Here is a 25745-nt window from a genome sequence, read left to right as displayed (position 1 = left end):
ATCTTGGTAGCATTCTAGTTTTTTTAATACTATACCGTAGCAGCAACCCTCACGGTTAACCAACTCTTACCTCGATCATTGACTTAGCCTAGATCAAATGAAACACTGGTCGATCTTTCTTCAGGTGTTATTTTGGATGTTACTCTGAAAAATTATTTGACCTGATTCGTTTTCTCTCACCCATCCTCTTGGCATGTTTCGGGTTTTTGTCTCTTACTTAAACTGCTGAAAGTGCGAAGCTGAAAGCCAGTTGTTTTGTTCGTTCCATACCTTGTACCTCGGAATTCAAGAACCCGGTTATTGTTGATTTGATAATTTGTCTTTATTTTTAAAGTTTGGCCTATTTGTTAAGTATATACAATCATTTTTGTATATGTGTCCTGTCCAATCACTTACCTGTTCCATACACGTAATGGACTCTCTCTCTCTCTCTCTCTCTCTCTCTCTCTCTCTCTCTCTCTCTCTCTCTCTCTCTCTCTCTCTCTCTCTCTCTGGCCTGTTATTTTCACCATAGATAAAACTAAACGTTATGTTTTCTGAATTGCTAATGTCAGCTGAAAAACAGCCGTAAAGAAAAGTGTCATATTTATCAATGTAGCTCTTGGTAATACAAACGAATAGAGATACATAAGTTCTGGTAAATTATTAAGGGTTGAGAAGCTACTAAAAAGAGAAATTAATATAAAACGTTTCCTTTTTGGTTAACCCCACCCATCTTCCTCCTATTTCTTTTCTTTTGTTTTCTTCGTGCCCGCGCTAGAAAAGAGCATTAGGTTGTTTTTCCATTTTTCCTTGCATTTTAAAAATTGAAAAACCGAAGCACTGGGAACGTGTATGAATATGGTAAAGCCTAATAATGCGTTTGCTGAGCACAAAACTTTCGTATCAGCAGGACAGACAGTAACAGTAACATATCTTTCCTTCTTTAATTTTACCTTTAATTTATTCAGTCCACCCGTACCTCAGAAAAAGAGAAGAATTAGCGAGAAAAGAACCCGGTGATACTTTTGTCATTACTAATTCGTTCGTCCGTTTTTTATCTTTCTTTGCTGAAGAATAAAAACAAATTTAGATTTTTATGAGCGAGATAATTCAGCTATCCTTCACAATTATTAATCTAATTTGGATTAATGTAATTAACCTAATGGCTTTGTCAAACTAAATCCTTCCTGTGCGTAATCAGGAGTTATTTAAGATGTTGTATGATCCAGTGATAAGACCATCCCGATTCAAAAGATAAACGGGCGCAAAAAGCTTTCTCCGTATCAGATGCAACAATTACCTTAATAGAGAAGGTAATTTCACCCATTAAGCAAATTAATTACAAAGGTAACTAAGGCATTTAAAGCTAATCACCTTGATTAGAAAATACGTGTTAATAGAAGAAGCCTTGGAGTCAACTCAGGCAATTCACCTCCCCCTCCACACCCCGTCTCCCCCACCGCGAGCCAGTGAGCATAAGGTGCGCAGGCGCTGAAGCCCCCCTCATCATCATTATCATTAAAATATCTGCGACTATTTAAAGTTATAATTGATTGTACTTGTAATTTGAATATCATCAAGAGTATTAGCTTAATTGGGTCAATTACTATATTTTCCCCCGGACAATTCTCATGAAGGGATAAAAAGAAATTGGTTTTTTGCAACGTTACGGAAATTCATAAATTAATCATATTTAGACTGGCGATAGAAATCTGGGATTGAATTCTGGAGACCGAAATAGATTTCATATATTTTCTCCATGGTTGCTGTAGGAGAATCCCGTCAAAGGACGGGCTACAACGTGGGGAGTGAATCTGACTTTTCGACAAGTGCCTTATTTCTTTTTAGATGAAACTGCTCATAAGTGACGCTGGATGAAAGCAATAATAATGATAATGGAACTTACGAAGGTCAAATTGTATGTTTTGGGGGGTGTTGTTGTGATGCACAAATTTTCTTGTTGGTACTTTCTTTCATTTACATATTTGTTGTATTCCGCAAAACTGTTATATATATATATATATATATATATATATATATATATATATATATATATATATATATATATATATATATATATATATATATATATATATACATATATATATATATATTTATTTATTTATTTATTATATTTGTGTGTGTTGTGTTTGTGTGTGTATTATTTATATATACATATTTATATAGATCGGTGGTGCCGGGTGGTTGGAATGCAACATTTGATGGCAGATATAGGGATACCAAAGTGGATAAGTCCGGAGTATCTAGCGGGAATGTAATCAGGGGAAACTTGAGAAAATGTGTCCTGAATGGAGCTTGGTTGTAGGAAACAATGGATTTCCGATGAGGGCTCATAATTGTACTTGGCAAAAACAAAATTGTAAGAAAAAGAATGTCTCAGGTTATCTGTTGGTACAGTAGCATGGGGTAGCAGCCTCACTCCAAAATTCAGTGTTTTGAAAACCTGTAACAGATCCTCTTAGGGGGCTATGAGAGTCAGTGAGCTACAGTGAGGCCAGAGAAACCAGAATTGAGTGAATTATTGCAGATGAGATGAGGATCTGATATGTTTATATAATTGGGGAGGTGGGATTTTATATTATATATATATATATATATATATATATATATATATATATATATATATATATATATATATATGTGTGTGTGTGTGTGTGTGTGTGTATGTGTGTGTGTGTATGTGTGTATATATATATATATATATATATATATATATATATATATATATATATATATATATATATATATATATATATATATATAGGTGTATGTGCAATATATTGTTTCGTGTTGTGATCCTGTTTTATGTCAGAAAAGAATAACAGTAGTAAAGTGAATAGCCATATTCTTTCAGGTACAGCGTAGGTATGCTAATAGCCTTGTATGGCCTCTCAGTTGTTAATTACGCACGCAGTAAGCCATGCAGTTTTTTCTTGAGATGTCTTGTGTCTCATTCTGTATGAGTTCGCCTTCATATTTAATCATACCGATCCACTTCATTATTTTTTCCCCATCTGTTCTCTTTGTATCTCCTGATGACCATTTTTGGTTGTTTGTTTTTTAAGTTCAAATTTCTTGTATTTATGTTTTCAAGTTTTTCTCATTTTTATTTAAGATCCCGAGTCTCTATCTTAATTTTAATAGATAAGATCACAAACCCTGCTGACGTTTTCCTTTAACTCGAATTTAAACCTGTTCTTTTCCTCTCAGTTAACGAGTTAATCCCACATAATTTTATTCTACTCGTCAGTTACGGTCCATATTTGAGTAAAATTTGTTAGTTTCTGAACCCAGGCTCCTTGGAGTAAAACTATTCTAGTTAAAATGTCGTTCATCATTCACTAATACTTCATATCATGACCTTTACATGATATTGTAAAGCTGTCTGGAGTGTTATCATTCAGCTTCTTATTCTACAAAATTGGAGTTCTTTTTATCCAAGTCAGCTATGGAAATTACGTAGCAGTTGCTTAAATTCCTCTTCCTTTTACTCTTGATTCGAACGTCAACACTGTTTCTTTTTGATATCTGTGAGTTACCACAAATTACAAACCTTTATAGGTACTGTCAGTTGATGCTGTCCAGTTCCTGAGAATTGATCCATCTTGTCAAGGGAAATTGTTATCAACTTTATATTTATCTGTATACCTGGATGTTTTAACTGTGTTCTGTATACCTCGTAATTACGTTATTACTAGGTAAAGCTTAATAAAATTCTGTTTATTCCTATTTGCCAACTCCTGAGTTGTATTCCCTGAGGCCCTTAAATTCACTTCAGGCTTCTCAACGATACTTTGGAGCTAGATCGATAATCCCTTCTTTCGGTGTCTGCAGACTTTGAGAATTGTTATATACTTCTGTGCTTTCAGTATTCAAAGAACCAACTACTGCAGTATGACTAGCTGGTTTTTCATCTCTTAAGAGCCAATTTTAACGAAAGCTCTTTTTTTTTTTTTTTTTTTTTTTTTTGCGGCCCCAGAGTATATGCTTATTTATTATTCTTACTCCCACATGTAGAGACACACACACATATATATATATATATATATATATATATATATATATATATATATATATATATATATATATATATATATATATATATATATATATATATATATATATATATATATAATGAATTAAGTTCGACCCCATGACTTTTCATAGCTCCAGGATTGATACGGCTTCATATATTTAAAATGCATAGAATGTACCATCAATAAGTATCACTATATTGATTATGTTCTTTTGCAATATAAATTATTATAATTCTTTGCTCATAATGCTCTGTTCCCAAAATCCTTTTTATGTAGGGATTTCTTTAAAGCATGTTTATAACTGAACGTGCCCAGATAAATATGCCACGAAATATGATGAAAAATTTGTATTGTCGGAAGCGTGTAGGTTAATAATGTAGCGAGAATGAGTTTCAATTGGGCAGTGGCGGTCACATGAAAAAGGCTTCATTGTCAAAGATCAGTCATGTTTCGCTGCCTAAACGGCTCGATGGTTCTTTAAAAATACACGCACTTACACACACATACACACACACACACACACACACACACACACAAAACTCAAATTACCAATATGCTGCGTGTCATGGGCTGTAAAATGGATTTAATTTTTTTTTTTTTCGGAAACTTGTCTTTTTTTGATGGTCCTAAATTCTTTGTCTGTTAAAGAGTCGGGGACATGCTGTTCATGTTTGCGATATTAATATTTGCTTGTTTCATGTTTTTTTCTGTCGTATATTTACTTAGAGAATCTTTCAGGGCTTTCAGAACTTTGCATTTGTAGAATGTAAATCCTGAGATTTTTTTATGTTTGTAGTTTTTCCCGAAGTCAGTTAAGTAGATTGACTTGTGAAGCGATCATTGGTGTTGAAGATAAAATAAAACGCTTCGAGAAATTGAGCCTTTTAGGAAAATCTGTGAAGGTTTCATGATGCTAAAACGCAGTTTTTTCCTTGAAATAAGTTATTTTTATCTCATCCGAAAACCTTGTTTGTTGAGTGAAATATAGTTTGTTTTAATGTTACCTCGCTCAAACGCTGAAGAATGTTTTATTGTCATTGTTTTTTTTTCTAGGTAAGACTATGATTTTCTCTAGGTAGACTTTGTTGTCTCTGGTAATTACTGACTCTTTGAACTTAAGATTGATTAATTTTTGTGTTGTGTTTTGACATGACAACAACTATGGTCATTGAATAATTCTGCCTTATGTTGTCTGCGTGATCACTTATTTGGTTTGACAAACCTTTCCAGCCATTGTCGTCTTATCTTTCATTTTGCATGTAACAAGAATTCTCTTCCAAGGCACATTTCGCCTTAAACCGGAATGATTTTAAAAGGCCTCATGTAACGGAGTCCCTAAGAACTCTCAAAAGCACTTAATGTCTGTTCCATTAACTACTCTTTGGTTCCAATCAAACTCTTCTTCCCCCCACCCCCCTCTTACTTAGACATACCACTGGTTCTGATCTCTCCACTTAAGCTTTTAACTCATGCACCCTTTTTTTTTTTTTTTTTTTCTTTAAAGATTTGCTTTGGTCTTCCGGATGACTTATATGAAAAGTCTTTTCCGAGTTTTAGTCATCCTGTTGACATGGGTGTGTTAGTTCGGCATAGTTCTTTCGACCTTTTGATGTAACAGTTTCTCAAGGCATCATATATAGTGACATCTCTCTTTCACAAGCCTCTCTAATAATTATGCAAACTGACTTGAGAACAGCTTAACTTTATTGTCTATTTTTATTGATAATCAATTTAATTCTGTTGATGGTAACCTTAATTTATTTTTCATCCCATCTCACTTTAAACCTGTTTGTGTATTGTGCACGAAATAAACCCTTCAGGTGACATTTCCTCTATGATTACCATTAAATAATTTGTAAATCGCTCTTGAAAATCTCTCAGAATTAGGCATTACTCTAATTCATCCATTGAAATCTGCCATCCTTCTCTATAATCTTGTCATTTCACGTTTGTATGTTTTCCCTAAGGTGAAACACCACCTCTGCTAAAGATGAATATTAAAGAACAATTATAAATTATCATGTTTCAACCAGTTGCTACAGACATTCGTCATTTAGTATCTGGTTAAAACAGTTTTCCATTTATGCATCAAATACTTTAAATGATAACGTCTCCCGAGTTAAATATCAATTAATGAGAAGCTGTCATATATAACACATCCTTCCTAAGAATATGTCATTTAATATCTGTTTAAAACAATTTCCCCAGACATCCCTCAATCAATGCCTTTTGAAAAGAAAACACTTTCTGTTAGAGCGGACCCGAGGTGCAGCAGAGACTGATTTTGACAATCCTCAGTCTTTTGACACTTCGTCCCACACCATATGCACTTGCAGAATTTTGCTTGGGACCGCTCTTGCTTGTAGACACCCCCTCCCGCAGCAGCAGTCACTATGCAAATTGGGACCGGGTCCCACAATAGGAACTGAGAGAAATGTTTTATCAGCGGTTCTGTCTTCAGCAGTTTATCCTTCTGGCCATGTATTATTTCGCCACTGCTCTGTCCTGCAAAGTCCTTTTATCGGACCTAGGGGGAGAAAAGAGGGCTATTTTTATGGACGCCCGTCGGACTCGGAATATTGGTTTGTTCAAAAGATTGCGAGAAATTGCCGTCACGTCCCATTATCTTTTAAACGTTAGACAATTTAAAGTCCATCACTGTAGCCTAAGAAATGGTATTTTTCGCAAATTTCCATTTTTTGTTCTTTGAGAACTAACGAAGGAATGAAATGGTCAATCTTCCAGCACAAGGACAGTTTAAAGATCTTGATCCTGTGCCACTGACTTTAGCTGTGATTGCTGGATTCTGCATAGTTCATCGTAGGCATTTGTGTGTCTTGCAGAGAGAGAGAGAGAGAGAGCGTGGTTCAAGATTGGCTTAGAATTGAGGGAATTTCTATTGTATATTTATGTAATTTATATATAATGTGTGTGTCTGTGTGGTGAACTAATGAAAGAAAGGTATAATTTAACGAGTTAGTAATTTACTCAACTTATCCATTCTCTCTGCAGAATGAGGAAATGTTTTTAGCATTATTTTCTTGAATATCAAACATTTCGCATTATTTTCTTGAATATCAAACATTTAAAGTCAAATCGTATTCTAATTAAGGCTACTGCCTCATTCGTTTTTTCCGCTTTAGCATCGAGCTTTCAAAAAAAAAAACATAAAAACGCGTACTTAATTTCTCCTCATTAGACGTCCCTAAAGGTGCTCATTAATGCAAATTAAGACTCTTAAGTCAAGAGAGCATACTCATTCTGCCTTTTCATACTTGTCCCCCTGTCGCGCGTTCCACGCTTCATACTTCCTCCCTAAAGCCAAACGAGAGCAGCTAAAGAGATTCATACAACTTTCGAATGCAAGTGGGAACTCGGGAAGACCGTATTGCTCATCACATACTAATTAGTTTTAAAGTTACGGAAAGGTGAGATGGATTCATAAATAACAAAAGAAGGGGGGGCGGGCGTCAGGGCGGGGAGCGGACGACCTCTCGGGTCTTTACAAAGACACCCTATCCTTTGACCAAGTTCCGGAAATGAGCATTGGTTCGTCAAGACACCTTGCATATTTAATGACCTGAGAGGGGGAGTTGGGTGTGGGGAGGGGGGAGGGAGGATGCGGCGGCCGGGTCACGCCGTCAAAGCGGAACTAATAACACTAAATTATAATTACATCTGACTCTCTAAATTCGTGCTTACGCCTCAGACAACAAAAGGCATTGTTGTCTTGTCTTTAACCTTCCCCTTCCCTTCCCTTCCCCCTCCTCTCTCTCTCTCTCTCTCTCTCTCTCTCTCTCTCTCTCTCTCTCTCTCTCTCTCTCTCTCTCTCTCAGTGTCGTATAGCTTACCAGATTAAGTTCTTTGTTGTGCCGCCAACTTTCTTGTTTCCATATTTGGTGATAATTACTGTGTACTGTTCCTTTTCACAGTTACAAAGATGGAGCTTTGATACGGTCGGATTTAATATGACATTAAGGTTAAGGAGACTGGTGACTCATAAATATGTGGAATTTCGTTGCCTTTGAAGTAATTAGGACGCTGAATTCATTCTCTTGAGAGGATTAATTGGCAGAGTGAGTAGCGCTCTGAAACAGAAATATTTACTCTTGAATATTTCTGAAACAAAAATGTTTACTCTGAATATTTCCGAAACGGAAATATTTACTCTGAATATTTCCGAAACAGAAATACTTACTCTGAATATTTCCGAAACAGAAGTATTTACTCTGAATATTTCCGAAACAGAGATATTTACTCTGAATATTTCCGAAACAGAAATGTTTACTCTGAATATTTCCGAAACAGAAATGTTTACTCTGAATATGTCTGAAACAGAAATATCTACTCTGAATATTTCTGAAACAGAAATATTTACTCTGTTATGTTACTTGTCTATTTTATAAAAGTACTGAATTCTTGAGCATTGAACCCTGTACTCTGATAATCTTGCCGATAAAGGATAGAAATCTCTGTAGACATTATGCCCACTCCCCACACTTACACACACAAAATTGAAAAGAGTATTTTGAAGTGTGAGAAGGAGCAGCATGAAATCAAGCAAAAATGAAAGTGAGATACAGAGATAGAGAGAGATTAAAATTCGTATTAATGATTATGATAATCAAGGAGAAAATGCAATAAAAAGTAGGTAATAAGAATGGGAATTAAAAAGAAAACACAAAACTGTACCACATCCGGCATGACAACAAGACCACTTCTAATTAATAGAAGTAAGGAGAGACTGCAGATTTGGAAAAGGCTGAACAGTACAGTGTTCGTAGCATCAAAACGTCTTGCATTATGTAAGCCAGCGTTTGATCACATCCCATTTTGGAGAACAAATTATGGCAGAATGGACGATAATGCTTCCAGGAGTTCAGGAAAAGGGTGTATGATGAGAAGGTATATTACCCAAGAGATCTCATTTGTCCCTTATAGTTCTCTCTTAATTAAATGGTGTTTAGGGAGCTCGAAAATTTGTTGTTGTGGAGTGCAAGGGGTGAAGTGGCACCCTGGCATCCTTTGATGACTCTCTTGGTAAAAGGATGCAAGAAAAATCCTCCTGTTTCTTTTATTCTTCCTTGTGAATAGACGCCACCCTGCAAGTCGAAGCAAACTATTGTAGCTTAAATATTATCAGGTGTTACAGTTGGTGGATGAATTCAACTGTTATTTCGCATAAAATACAGATTAACTGATCTTGGAAAAGTGCTGAGGCACAGCTCAGGAAAAAAAGGGAGGGGAAAGATTGACTGATTCTTAAGGTGAAATGAAAACACCAGCTGAACAAAGTATGAAAATACATCATTGAGATTTTCTTTCCCACTTACATAAACTAAAATAAGAAAGGCAGGTAGCACATTTTCACTTTTATAAAAAAAAAAAAAAAAATTCAGGCGCTTTTAGATTTCTCGTGGTTTTCGTTCCCTCTAAATGCCTTTTCACATGACGTCGTAAGGTGATTTATATCAGATCGACTTGGATGTTTGTAGGGTTACATTTCGAACTAATAATTCCTGGTTTTTATTTATTTATCTTTTTTATTTATTTATTTTTATTACAGTGAAATGAAGTTTTACAATATATTTAATTGGCTAATTTATTCTGGAAGTCTAATTGATAATTTTAAGGTAAAATTCCAAAGCCAAGTAATGAGAAATGCTCATAGATGATATGTATGATATGTATGCACACACACACACACACACACACACACATATATATATATATATATATATATATATATATATATATATATATATATATATATATATATATATATATATATATATATATATATATATATTATGTTGTGTGCTTTTGTGAATAAAACTGTTTGTATGACAGGCATATTGCTGTGGTTTGTACTTTTTATTTACAATAAGGTAGTTCATAAATGAAATTCGTGGCTCTTCGGCAAGTCTGTCAGTCTATCTTAGAAGAAACGTTGGTAACTGGAATAGATTAATGTTGTTCATGTTGTCTTCTTTTTTCATATGAATTATAATTTTGAAAAATCAGTACGATTTAGGCTTGGATTTGACAAATACAGAGAAACATTCACCCTTTGCCCACACCTTTTTCACCTACCTCATAGTTCCTGTCTTCACTTTCGCTTTATTTACCTTGTTTACATCCAGTAAGCTTAATTACCTGCCATCGGTGAGGTTGGTTGACCATTAAGTATACTTTACCAGCGTTCCTTGTCCTAAATTTAGGTCTACTGGCGATTTTTGCTAATCTTATTTTTACTTTTGTTCTTCTCTTGCCTTTTCCTCTGATGATTTCCTATGTTTTCTCTAAATTTCTCTTATGTTTGTTTTTTGTTAACGTGGTACTTTTGTGTATTTTAGTTTAAGATGTATCTTTGATAGTACAGTTTTTACTTTTTTTCTGTATTTGTGTTTCCGCTTTGTTTCATACATGTCGAATTGATGACACTTTCGTTTGACATTCAGCAGTTTTTCCTGGTATATATTTTTTATGCTGCTCTGTGTGATACAGAAGATTTGGACTTGAATGCATTTACCTATCTACTAGTATGAATATGTAAAGAAACATACAGCCTCATTTCAAATCTAATCGCGGAAAATCTGACGCCGTCCCTTCTAAGGAATATACATGCATACATACAAGCACACACACATATATAATGTGTGTTTACGGAAGTATGTACATAACACACTCATGTATACCATGTATATTCAACTGTGTGTGTGTGTGTGTGTATTCTTTTATGCAGTCTGACGTATAATCTTTTTTCAAGTACTAGTGCTTTAAGGTAAAATATTCCTTGATGTTGTAAGTAGATACGGATACAGATGAATGATCATGAAATGCCAAAAAAAAATTTAAGAGTGTAAATATAGTAATTAGATATTTTTTTGCAATCATTACTGATGTCCTCTAGGTATTAATCCGCTATTCTTTAAGCTTGACATTTCTTTGAGTTGTTTTTCTTTTTTTTTTTATTTATCGTTTAAAACAATTATCCAAAGTTTCCAGTGAAATCTCCACCATTTTTTCATGTTTCTTGAAATAACTCATGAAAAACACAATAGAAAAGTATATTTTTAAATCCATATTTCATCCCTTAAACTTACAGTACTATACCTTTATTTCTTAAACTTACAGGATTATACCTTTACTTCTTGATGAAATATATATTATTTTCAATAATGACGTTTGAAATAGAAATCATGTGGCGCTTATCCTTTATGAAAAGCACGTTGTTTCAACCACTGTCAGTAAAGTGCTGTTTCACAATTGCTGGAATTTACATCAACTTGAGATAACGAATTGAAAATGTATATTTGAACATTATTTCTGTAGTTTTTCAGAATGAAAACATATTCCCCTAAATAAGCAACAAGTTTGTTTTGCCGTTTATCTTTATAAACAAGATGACATTGTTCCGCGTTAAGGTTCAAGGGCCTTGATAAATAATGCAAGTAAACATTACCCATGAAGAATAGGGCAAATAAACGTGTGTAAATTGTGTGCTGTGGTACATTATCGCTTTTTTCTGACCCTGATTACCGAGTGGGCTTTCTTTATACTTCAAAGATTAGTTTTGGAAATTTATCAAGAACGCTATAAAAAAATTTCCCCGTTCATATGGCAGTTTTTTTTAAGTTACCATTTATATATTCGAAATGGGTCATTATTATTATTATTATTATTATTATTATTATTATTATTATTATTATTATTATTATTATTATTATTTTAAAGAAACCATTGATTCTTCCTTAGGATTTCCCTGAAGGATTTGATATTAAGTAGTAGGTGAACATCGGAGCGAGGTAAATTTAGAGAAGTTGGACAGCTAAATAGGGAGAGACACAAGTACCATCTACAGTGTTCCACTTGAAGGCAGGTTGAAATCGGTAACCCCTCCTCCCCGCTTTACGTTGCATGCATGTTAGAATAACAGTAATATTCTGTTGCGCTTTATTCCTATATATTCATACATGGAAAGTAGGGAATTTAAGTGGAGTCCTCCAAGGATTATTATACCAGTTTACTAGTATTTATTTATTTATTTTAGAAGGAGCTGAAAATAAATTCCATAAACATGTTGCTCGGGAAGATACTAAAATGCTAAAAGAGGAATTTGAATATATCTACTACCTCCCATTTATCAACCGTAATTGTTCTCAGATAAAACAATTATTTCTCATAGTGACGACCTAAGTAATTAAATTATTACTATCAACTAGAGTAATACTTTATATAAGTTACAGGTTTTAACCTATCTTATATATGTTTTGAAAAGTCTTCAGTCGCTTTAAAACCCAGCTGCTAAACGGAGATAAAACAAATGGAATATTAGTTATGAAAATGACATTCTATAAGAAATTTGTACCAAAATAACTAGTGATTCAATGTTAGTAATTAATTAGCGTACTAAGAAAAATTGGGAGGTTAAAATATTAATTCCAAATAGGTACTTGTTGGGGATATGTGCTGTATGTAAAAATTATCAAAAATTTAAAGTCTAACAAACAGTTTGATAGAGTAAGAACGAGTACTAAATAAAAAGGAAACACAAGGTATGTCTGTTTCTAACAGTAATTTTATGTATTTCTTCATTCTATTTGTAGTCTTTTACGCGTAATTTACCTTTTATGTTGCTTATATATATATATATATATATATATATATATATATATATATATATATATATATATATATATATATATATATATATATATATATATATATTTATATATATATATATATATATATGTGTGTGTGTGCATGTGTATGACATTTTTTCTACGCATTTGTTCGTTTGTATATTTCATATCCTTCCAGAAATTATCATAAATAATTATAACTATAGTTTTCAAGTACTCAAGCTTTATAAATATTTAGAAGAAATATTTGAGTTCTTTAGGCATTAGGATACCCATGTATCCTAGTTATATAAGTGTGAAGAGTCGAGTTGATTGGATTTATGAAGTACTTGAATTATATTCTTATTTTAAGAGAATCATATTACCTGTTAGTAAAAAAATCGTGCACATAATAAGACAAAGAATTGATGCAGCTAAAGTTTAAGAATTGAAATTTGAAGTTAAATGCAAATGAAATTTGCTTAGCCAGCAGTTGTTGAAGTTCTTACGAAAGAGGGCATAGGAACGGACAGCAGCGGGAGACTATCATCCAAGACGTCTTCCATTGGAAATCGGGAAATAAAACAGTAAGCTGTACGTTTCCGAACTAATACTGGGCTCAAATGAGCTTAAAATTGCCTCGCCCAAAGGATCCACAACCATATTAACATTTACTTTTTTCCTTAGACGTTGTGTTTTTGTCTCACCCACCGAGACTTCGTTTTGGGAAGTACATCTAGATAAGCGTCTACTCCAGCGCCACAGAAATCAATTTTTGACCGGCGCAACGAGCGCGTACTCAACTCTGTATATGTATATATATATATATATATATATATATATATATATATATATATATATATATATATATATATATATATATTATATATTATATCACTATATTGAATTTATGTCACTCGTGCACGTATGACCTTTTATTTTCACAAATGTTAAGCCCCAAATATTGCTCATTATCAAATATTAAACAATGTATGTGAGATTATATACATATATATATATATGTATGTATGTATGTATGTATATATATATATATATATATATATATATATATATATATATATATATATAGAGAGAGATATAGAGAGAGAGAGAGAGAGAGAGAGAGAGAGAGGTCACGATAATCATAATGACAAATAATTATTGTTACACACTATTTCTGAAGGTCTTTCCCTGTACCTTTTACTCAGTAAAGAATTGCTTAAATATCAGTCGACTTTCTTATCGTAGGACTTCTTTTGATATTTTATGGATGATAATTCTGATAATTTATATAGTTGAATATGATAACTAATTTCACCATTAAAATACTCTTTTTTTTCCATTAAGATTAATTGTATCTTGTGTCATAAGCCTTCACTATAACATAATTACAGAACAGCTTTCTAAATATCATGAATTTTTACTTTATAAATATGCATGTAAATATTTAGTTTTTTTATTTCTATGGGGTATTCCATATTTCTTCTTGCATGCAAAAGCAAATATTCTCCAAACAGAAAAGGTAGTACTGAAGTGAGAAGGGCCTGCCACTTTCCATTCTTCCGTCCCTGACGTTCGGATTTTGCATGTTGCCAGCAGTGCATGACGGTGCATTGTAGACCTGTTCCTCCTCCCCATGCACAGTGAAAATCAATCAGTTTTATTGCAGTGTAGGCCCTATCAATAATTTCGCAATTTTTCCCTCGCCATACCGTCTCGCTTTTGTATTTTCACGATTCCTGTAGTGCATTTCTGTAATATCTTCGTGTACGTGGACAGTCTTATCCACGCGTTGGGTATTCATTTTTGCTAAACTTGGGATATAAAAGGCCATGAATAATTGTATCAGCGTCCCCCACCCCCATAACGGGGCTGCATAGAAAACGAGCAGCCAAAGGCTGGGGGAGAGAAGCACACAGCGTTAGCGGCCGATGTCCAGTCTCATACCTCACTTGCAACAAAATCAATATGGTCAGTGTTAGGGGCAACTGCCTCTCAACGGCTATACCCTTCCATCAACTGTGGTTTTAGGGAATTATAAATTCCACTTTCGAAATATATAATCATTAGTGACAAAAACGAGGTAGAACTCAAACCACCGGTTGCCGGCAAGAGCGACGAATAAGCAGAGTTCTGTGGAAGGTAGGAGGAGGCTTGGCAGTGTGAGAGAAAGAGAGAGATTTACTCCTAGAAGGAAGAGAAGGTAGAAGTTGTGGAAGAGGCCATAATTCAACTGGCCTTCAGTCGAGGGTCCACGACGCCAATTCTCAACGCCCAGGCGATGCGTGTGACGTCACGCACACGTTCTCATGACGTCATCGCATTTTTAGACCTAAGCTAGCTTTCGCTTACTAGACTTTAGATGAATCTTAATTTTGATTAAATGCAAATATTTCTTCTCTCCGTTGCCCTAACTAAAGGGATTTCCCTCAAGTTTAGCAGTTCTGACTTAGTCATTTCCGCACACCTCATAGAAGATTTTCTTAGTAGAAACTGCTATATCCTAAAAGACCATTACTTATTATTCCTACTAGTAAGGAATTAGGATATTTATAAGGTCTTTAGTCTAATTTCTTATTCTCAGTAATAAATAATGATTAAGAAGGTTACACGGGTAGGGTAGTTAATTGTCTGTGCTAGAACGTTATTTTTAGCTGATGGTGGTGTCCTTAGCTTCGTGTGTATAACTGTAAAGTAAATTTGTTGTTTTTCTCAAAAAAATTACAAGTCATCCCTATGACTATAATTTTTCTAGAATCCGAAAATTTCCTTAAAATGCTGTTTATCTAGAGGATGAAAAACATATTATTCAAGAAATACAATAATTTTTACCTCCTCATGGTTAATGAACATTATAAGTAACCCTCAAGAAAATCTTTGTATTTGAAGATGAAATTCAAATGCAATCAAACAAATGAACAGTCCTTCGTCTGTCCTGAAATACTGTCGAAAATATTGCAGAGGTCAAGCTCCGATTCCCGCGTTTTTCAGTGGCTTAAAATTGCCGAGTTTTGGCGGGAACCAACACGTGGGTGGGAAATTTTTCCCAGCGAAGTCCTGATGGAGATTTTAATGCTGATATTTTTACCGACGAGCTCATCTGGTAATGCTAATGTGCCATGTTATTATCATTCATAATTAGCCTCATTATAATTTTTTACTTCCCATTACTAAAACTGTTACAAAACGCTTGTTATAACAACAAATAGTGGTTTTTGGGAGTATAATTACCTTATATAATTATATATGACACGCGATGTGTCAGAGAAAACGGTTTCCCCGTACGTTTTCTCTTACACCGGCTGTTTCGGCACAGACTACTCTATTTTTGCCGCTCTTCAGCGAATCCAGAAGTTGAATCATTTACTTACGGAGAAGTGGAAAGGCTGAACTTCAAGTGCATTTTATATCTTCTTAAGCATCTTTTAGTGAAATTTTATACACCTTAATTTTCCTTTTTTTGTATTTAGCCGCGCTAAAAGATCTGATTGATCTGAAGATTCTCATTACCAGATTCTAAACTTTCATTGTGTTGATAATACTGCAGATCAATTTGAATTATCAGACATAGAGAGTAATAAAATAAGCATATTTTTTTCCGTAGATTTCAACGCCTGGTTTTTCCCAATAATTCATTTTTGTATGCTTATTAATGATTAAAATGTCTGTTAATGTAAAAAGAAATGATGTTGCAGTGCTTACTTTAAAGAAGGCTAATGTAGCCCAAAGAAAGCTGTTAAACAGAAATTTGACCGATGTTCTTGCTACAAGTTAAATAAAGTATGCAAGAAATCCTCGATTCCATTTTTTGCAACGTAAGCAAACGTTCATAACCGCAAATATCTTTATTTCTAATGATGATGTCTATTGTCATATACTTGCCCGCTTATGCATATACATACTTCTACTTTCCTTATGTTTTGTTAAAGACTGTGACTTTTTCTTCCATATTTTGGCCCCCAGAGATATACTGTACATTCCAGTAGATAGAATTTGTACTGAAATATGGTTTATTTTACCGTAGATTTAAAGACTATTCCGGTGGTCATGATTACCTTTCGAAAGTTTCTTTCTCATGGGTATTACCATAATAACAATTCGCGTATTAATGTAGAAATGAATAATAACTAATGTGGAGGATGCAGCTCCTTGTATAATATATATATATATATATATATATATATATATATATATATATATATATATATATATATATATATATATAATATATATATGTATGTATATATTTGTGTATAATATATACATGTGTTTTTGTGTGTGTGTATGTGTGTAAGTGGATGTATGTGTGAGTAAAACAGGAAACCAAAGGCAGCATGGCAAAATGAGGTGAAATTTTATGCTCTCACTCTCATTTTATCATAACCACTGAATAATACATTAAATAAGATTACTGTACCATAGGTAGGCTTTCGCCTAGATTTGCTACTTGTTCTTGTGTATCTTTTGTTAATAGTGCCTTTATTTGGTGTTCCGTCAATTTTCAGGAACTCGAACGAGAACTCTCCCATTGGACTGTAAATAACATCGTGTCCATGTAAGGAGCACTCTGGACTGTATTCAACATATGCACCCGTAAGTAGCTTACTGACCATATAAGCATACTGGTTGTGTAAGTAGTTTCCTTGCCAGTAACATTATCCTTGTGGATATGGCATAATATAGTCATATTCATTCTTTGTTTACATTTAAATCCCAGGTATGTTCAGACGTCATAATTTTTAAAATATTGAATATCTCAGATTTTTCAAACTTTAAATCAGAGAATCTGCATAATTATGTATTATGTATACATATATAAATATATATATATATATATATATATATATATATATATATATATATATATATATATATATATATATATATATTATATATATATATGTATGTATATAAACACACACACACATATATATATAAACAAACACATATATATATATATATATATATATATATATATATATATATATATATATATATATATATATATATATATATATATATATATATATATACAGTATATATATAAACATATATCTATATATATGTATATATAAACGTATGTGTATATAAACATATACATACATACATACACATACATACATACATACATACATACATACATACATACATACATACATACATACACACACACACACACACACACAAAATGTACTCGCAGGGAAATTGAGAAAAAAAATTCAGACTTCACCGAACTTTCGTCTATTTCTGAAGACATGATCACAGTAAATTTATATTATATTATATTATATTATATTATATTATATTATATTATATATGAATGTATGTATGTATGTATATGTGCATGCATGCATACTGTGGGTTACATACAATTTTGTGTTTTGCCTTTATGGCTTTGTATGGCTTTCGCCCGGAGGAATGGGAGAAGTCGAGAAAGGACCGATATTGATTCCTGCTTGTTACATAAGAAAGGGCAGCACATGGAGTCAGGTGTGGCTGATGTTTCTAGATGACGCAGTGTTCATTTGGATATGAAGAAAATATGTATCGATTGGAGACAGAATATAAAGATGTTTGTAAGAGGAGAAAGTTGAGGCATTTTGATAGCTTTACGTTATGAGGGTAAGTGGCAGCCGTGGAGATAAACTAATGAATTCTTTTATATGTGATGAGGAATGTCGATTTTTGATTGGTTTAGATACTTTGGAGGTAATGGAAGGGACAATAATAGGATCAGAGAGCAGGTGAATCATAGAATATGTGGGTTAAGGAAGGCAGCAGGTACACTGCTGAAATTTTGGAAGAGAAAATTGTCTAATTAAGCAAAATTCCAGATGCATGATTAGACTATTGAGCCAATTCGTCTTTGTGGAAAGTATGTATGGATGACGGTTGCAAACGAAAACGTGAGTTAACTGATGAGGTGAATTATTTTTTAAAGATGTGTAGCTGTATGAGCCTGCCTTTATTAGAGGAAACGACTTGATAATACATACATACATACACATATGTATGGTCTTCAAATTTACCAGTTCACAGTTTTTAACGTTTTATTCAGACGGTAGACAAGAAATGTGTAATGGTTAGCAATATATGAATAACAATGGTTAGCAATATATGAATAACAAAGTCTTGGAAAATAAACTAGTTAGAAGTTCCAACCGAGAACACATTACACTAGATTTATTTATATGTTTGAGATTAATGAATTCTCTTGTATTTATTCAAAAATAAAATACTTTAAAACAGTTAATTGTATAACCATAAAATAAAGTGAATATCATAAAAAGAACACTTCTCTGATCTAAAACCAAGACCATACAAATTCAACCTTATTTTATATTAGTGGCCATGAAAGGCAGAAACTAATATACAGAAGCCCTGCTCTCTCTCTCTCTCTCTCTCTCTCTCTCTCTCTCTCTCTCTATATATATATATATATATATATATATATATATATATATATATATATATATATATATATATATATATATATATACACACATATACATATATATATATAATTTTTCCAAAGAATAAGGAAGAGGTAAAACAGTTTTAGAAAAGGTTCATATTCCATAAGAAAACCAGTTTTAGAATGGAGACTGAAAACTATGGAAAATTACCATTTCAAGATATTAACTCGTGATGTGGTAAGAAATGCGTAAATCAAATATATAATTACAATGGGTATGTAGGGCTTCGATTAATATTTCAAATTTTACAGACTTGAAATTTGGGAACTATGAAATCGTGAAAAGATAATAAAGGTTACTTTTAAACCTGAAATAATATATATTCGCTATCTATTGCAGTCATTATTGTAGGCAAAAATTAGGTTTTAATTTTGTACTCTCAGTTTTGGATTTAGCTAAAATTTGGTTTGGACTTCACATATATGATTATTAAAGGTATTGAAGTTATATTATTTTATTATAAGTAAGTTATTGTGCAATTTTTAAAGAAGTATAAAGCAAATATGTTCTATAAATAGTTTAAAACGATAATATCTTTAGCCTCAACATTATTTGTTTTTCTTAAGTAGTAAATAACTTGAGTTTTTGATTCAAGTACAAGTGCAAATGACTTTCGAATTTGTGGACGATTCCAATATATATATTTTTTTTTCATGGGTCACTTTTCAGCGTCCAAATCCGTCGCGTTTTCTTTGTCTTTTGGCCATATTTTTCCCTTTACATCTCCCAAGGCCCCCAACTTTTTTTAATCTAGATGTCCCGGCCTTAGAATGTTACAGCACGAGGGTGACTGCGTCTTACTTAAATGCACGAGAATTTGTGTAATGTCTATCGCACAGTGCGGCAGGAATTTTCAGACCGTGCCCAAATAAGCAATAACTGTCAGTCGTATTTCCTGGACGGTCAAAATTGTGGTGCAATGTTCATAAATCAAAATTAATATCTGTTATATTAAACTCGACCTAACTAGTGCATTAGTTGAAAGGGTATTAAATCCTGCCATGTAGTCAGCAAAATTCATTTCATTATGTGAGAACTGCATGTTTATACATAAAGGGTCACTAATCATATGTAAATTGGTTATTTGTTCAATGAATTATGAGTTTCTTTTTAATATGATGTGACAAGTAATTATCAATAATCGAAAGGTAATGCGATTAATTATAATCATATGTCGTTGTGTAGTTGTTTGCAAATAATTTCCTCTTACTGGGCTTAATCAATTCACTATTTTGTATTCTTTTTCAGATGTTAATGCTTTTTCATACTGCGTTGTATAATTCAGCTTTATTTATGTCCTTTTAAAGATCCCTCATGCTTTGTACCGTTTCTTCATTCATGAACTCTCCGAGTTCTTTACCGAAATCGAAAAGTACCTTTTCAATGCTGCAAGTAGATTCTTTTGATAATGATGGTAGAAGATATAAATATGAAAACAAGGGCTCATAAATGTTTAATGTTATCGCATTTTGACCTGGAAGAAAGTCCGAGAAAGAAAATAATTTGTCTAGTGTCGTATTTTTTATCATTCTCCTTAAATACGTGAATTAATTATGAATGTAACTCTGTTCAGCGAGATGTTTGGAAATCTCCACTAACGCTCTCTGAAGTCATGCGGGAAGTTTAACATTTGATTTTCGAAAGTTTCTTAGAAATGGAAAAGTTTCAGTAGGGGAACTTTGGAACGACACAACTCTGCAATTAGAGATAAACAAATTTTGAAGTATCATTATTATTTTATTGTGCTCATGATGGAAGTCTTGTGGTGGCTTTAATCATTATTATTGATTCAGATAATTTTCAGTATCATTTTATAGAAACTCTAGTTCCTTATTTTCTCACTTGGCACCTTTCTAAGAATTTCATTAAAAATATATTCCCAGCGAGATGGATTTAAGTATCTCATTAGGAGATATTCCAGAAGAAAATTTGTAGGGTGGAAAGCCTTGTGTTCATGTTATCGCTATCATTATCATTTTGATATTTTGCTCTCATGTACACCACCTTAGATCAGAGAAATTGCCTCCTGAATTTGCATACTATTTCCTGGTTGCATGCTTAGTGCTGATACACCGTAGGAGCCATATTCGTGTATGTTGCGGTAATTAGGTCATTTGACATTAAATTTTATTAAAATGTGCACTTCTATACCTACATCACTTAAACTGCTATTGGTTTCTGACTGGTCGTTCAACCATTCAGAATAGTAAATTCGTTATAAATATGCTTTAAATTGATTAAGCAGCCTTTTCACGGAAAGTCTAATAATATTTTCAATAATGGCTATATACTAATAATGTTCCTGCGCTTATGAGTGCACATCGCTCTTTATAATACTTTCGCAGGTTTCTAAATAATCTTCCAATAAATCCGATTTTCGGCTCATGTCTATCCATATTTTGAGTTTTGAGGTAAACAGTTACATTTTTAGAAAAGTGAATGGCAGGTTTAACCAAATCTGCAGTCATAAAGAGCATGTGCCGAGTGTTTCACATGCAGTCATTTAAGCAGTTCCCCAGATCTGTGTGGCACTTTGCATACTTCTTGGAGTTTTATTCCCATATCTTAAGACATTCTTCACTTATATTTCTCTTTGACAGAGACCAGTCAAAAGTTTCCATCCGTCAACTATAGCTCGAAAATGTATCATTTTCGTAGCAAGACTGACTTATATGTCGGTATACAAAAGGCGAGACAGATAGACAAACGGACATTTGTATTGATAATGTTTTATCTAACGTTGAATACAGATGTACAGTATTGTGAAACTAGTTCACACACCAAGCCCCCAAAATTAAGTCCCGCAAACTTCTTGGAGCAACATGGCATAGGGAGCTTGGCTAGAGCGCTCATTTCCTCCTTTCTTTTAGAGTATAGGAAATCTTTCCATAATCTTCTACAGCCCTGTGACTTCAAAAGCAACATACAACAATGTTACCACTCCAGATAGTTTTATCTTTCCTCTGATGATATCTTTCACAATAATAGACATTTTTAAGAATTAGAGCTGAATATGTAATTATTTTGGTACTTTAATTGTATAATATATAAATATCTGCAGTCACGTTGAAATACAAGCTCAGCATTTGTAAAGTATATGGAATTTATATCGAAAGAAAAAAATAGGGGAGTGGGTACGAACTAAGCAACAGCTAACCACCAAGAGAAGTGCTCCAAGCTGAAACTAGCTTACAGATAACCTTTTAATGACTAATCGGCAACGGTTATCGTTACCGATTACAGTATTTGATTATAAAAAAGTAACAGATAACTCTTCAAGACTTGAGAGAGTTGCTGTTAGGCCTGAGATTTCACTCTTCCTTTTTGGAGGGATACAAGAAGACAAGGTTAAATTATTGCTTAGACTGAGGACAGCACATGCATTCCTCCATTTTGAAGACAAAAAAGAAAAAGTGAGACTAAAAATCAGATGATAGTCAGAGGTGGACCTGATCAGTACCTGAAATATGTAACCTTATTTAAATATGCAAAACAAAGAAAGTGAAACTAAATCAGGCTGAGCACAAGCATATGTAAGGAAGAAAGTAAAAACTTCTTGGACGAATCAGAATGTTAGTGTTGGGTTGGTTGTGATAAGCGAATAAGTAACAAGGAAACAAAATGTTTCAACTCCATCCATAGCGCTTTCGACTTGTGGCACTGAGTTGTGTCCTCTGTCAGTGAAAAATAAATATTTTTAATAGGATAGACTCAAGGATATCAGCAGAATATCAGGTATCCTCTTAGGAAAAAAATGATGAGGCTTAGAAATGAATTTGTGTGAGAAGACTCCTATACTTCTTACAGGAGTGTAACAAGTTTAGGAGTCTTCGGTGAGTGGGAACGGAAGAAGGACTGGTAGATGAAATGGGTAAGCGCTGGAGGTAACATTCTATTAAAAGGCCCAAGGGCCAACTTCTAAGTACTAAAAGAAAGGTAGTAAAGTGAAAGGGTGTAGCGTCCATTCTTGAATACTGTTGAAAGCCGTTTGCTGTTTCATGATTACTTTTGTGTCTTTGTCTTGAGTGAATTGGAATTGGGTTTTACAAAGTCAAAACAGTTATTAATCAAACACACACACACACACACATATATATATATATATATATATATATATATATATATATATATATATATATATATATATATATATATATATATATATATATATATGCTCCTATGTCACTTAAAAACATGCAGCTATAAATACAAGGGAGGCCACCAGAAAAATAAAAGAAGGATTTCAGCACATTTTCAAGGTACAGTGTACCTGAAAATGTATTGACATAACACCAAAGCGCTCAGTACATCTTCCTTTTATTTTTCCTATATCTCAGTTAATTTCTTTGAAGATTTACAGCGCAAAGTCTACATCAATTGATGTAAAGTGAATGCTGCATAAGAAAGATTAGTGCTAGTAATTTCCATGAAAAGGAATAAATAGTTCTGTTCCGTGGTAGTTTATGAAGATGTCACATTGGTCGCAGTTTATAACTGTGTTTTCTATCAGAAACCAAAAGTATAAAGCAGTAAAAGAAACTGCTATAAACAGCTATATAAAGGCGCTTTGTTTTGACTGGCCCGTATTGATGCTACTTTATAACTTGACAAAGATTGTGGCAGCCCTAAAAGACAACATCCGTTTTCTCTCATCACCGTTTTCTGCATTTGTCATAGAAATTTTTGCCCTCTTCGTAAACTCAAATATTATTTTCAGCGACTGCGTTGGCTCGTTCGCCTCTGCCACATTTGGAGAATTGTTTTCAGAACTAATTTTTGTATCTCTTTTACTATGTTTCATTTCTTGAGGCAAGTCTTATATCCATTAACTGAAGACGTTAAAAATCACAACATGGTCTAAATAGACGGCCGTTCTAGTTATTAAAGCGAATCTCGAGATCATGACAAGCTTACCCAACTAACATTTCAGTGTGTGTGATTAAAATTCTGTTTTGTATAATATACGGCATGTTTGGCTTTGAAAAATGCATTTCTGATCATCGTGACCAGAAAAGCTAATGTTGGCATGACGTCAGAGCTTGCTGTGAAAGTAAAGAATCACCGATGCTCTATGTATACTCCTTTTTGCCTGATATTTCAGAAAATAAAAGGAACGAAACTGAGATGTCAAGAAAGATTGTCTGTATAATTTGCAGAATCTTTCCTATTCTGGTAGAGTCATCCGCCAGAAGCAAAGAATTTCTTTACAGAAATTTGGAAAATTTTATCCAACAAAAAGAATCCCTAACACTTGGTCTCAGAGATAGTGCTGGCTGTGACAAAAATTGTTCTTAGTCATATACCATATTTTGTATCGAGGGGTTCATGTGAGCTTTCTTTCAGGAGAGTTGCTTGTGATTCGTTTGTCAATGCAAGAAGGTTGGATAGCTGTGCTCATTACACTCACATGTACTATAAAGACATCGAAAATCTCACGATACAGGATGCAGTAAAAAATTAATGGCCAGGTTTATTGCTATCATTAAAGTGACGTTGGTGATATTAATCGAGCTTGAACAAGCTTTTTAACGAATGCTCATTCTGTTTATAGTTTTACAAAGGTAATATTGTTCTTCTGTAACACTACAATTATTTAACAATAAACTGCATGGCAGGGAGCGAATTTTGAAGAGTAGACTACGTAGTTAAGAAATACTCAGTCAGACGTTTGAGATACAGCATGACTTATATATGTCGTTTTACCTTTCCTTCATTTTAGTTCGAAATTAAAGTTGGGTTTGACAGCGATTGTTCTTTGTTGTTTGTTTTTACCATCCATCTTCTCCGCTAGAACACTTCCTTACTCTGTAATTTTACTAGTCAATGATGTTTTTTCCCCTTTTTCATAAAGTCTCTTAAACCATTTCTTTTAATAATTAGTACTTCCACGTTGTACAGTATATATGAACTACCAGAGTACCTGATCATATGTATGGCTTTGAAATTATAAAAAAAAACCAGATCATTGAATGATATAAAATTTTGGATTCGTTCAGTTGTCATGAGGGTGCTTTGGAAATTATCTTTCCTGAATTTGAGTGGTGATGGAGGAGGGGATACACAACTCTACAACCATGATGCAAAAATCTACTTGATACCATCTAAACTCCCGTTAATTGTGGAGATGTTGATAGCTATGGAAGGAATGGGTATGTGAGAGGTGCTAAAGAAAGAGCAGGAAGACAAATGCTGCTAGTTTATTATTGAAGCGACCCGCTTATAAAGTGGCGTGCGGACGTCTGCGTATACGCAGAGACTGCGAGTACAAAAATTTTACATGTGACTTGAGGTCAAACTATTTCTCTGCAAAACAGGACAGGTACATACAGAAAACATCAAGATTAACAATAACTGGTTGGACATAAAAATACTCTGTCACACATACATGGTACAAGGGCAAATGAATAGATAATAAATAAACAGTTCACAATAATGATAATAAGGTTGCGACCGTTCGATCTTAGGTCGCATGTGAAGGCACCGTAGAAAACGGGATGTCTGCCATAGAGAACCCGTTGAGCGGGGACTTTACAATACTCCCCCCCAAGACATAGGTAACGTCTGATCACAGCAGGTATCTGCTGGGGCGGTGGAGGGGGCCCCGC

General features: G+C 33.6%; 1 long non-coding RNA gene across 3 annotated transcripts in view; it reads left to right on the top strand.

The window, feature by feature from the left end:
* LOC136826935 (uncharacterized) overlaps positions 1-25745 on the top strand; it is a 334539-nt gene that overhangs the window by 253123 nt on the left and 55671 nt on the right. For all 3 annotated transcript variants that reach the window (XR_010849758.1, XR_010849760.1, XR_010849759.1), the window contains one exon: positions 17170-17257. This is a non-coding gene — a long non-coding RNA (uncharacterized lncRNA). The remainder of the gene's footprint in view (positions 1-17169; positions 17258-25745) is intronic.

Source organism: Macrobrachium rosenbergii, chromosome 41 (genome assembly GCF_040412425.1).
Source record: "Macrobrachium rosenbergii isolate ZJJX-2024 chromosome 41, ASM4041242v1, whole genome shotgun sequence".
In the NCBI taxonomy this organism is placed as follows: Eukaryota; Metazoa; Arthropoda; class Malacostraca; order Decapoda; family Palaemonidae; genus Macrobrachium; species Macrobrachium rosenbergii.
This window is presented reverse-complemented; position numbering and strand designations above follow the sequence as displayed.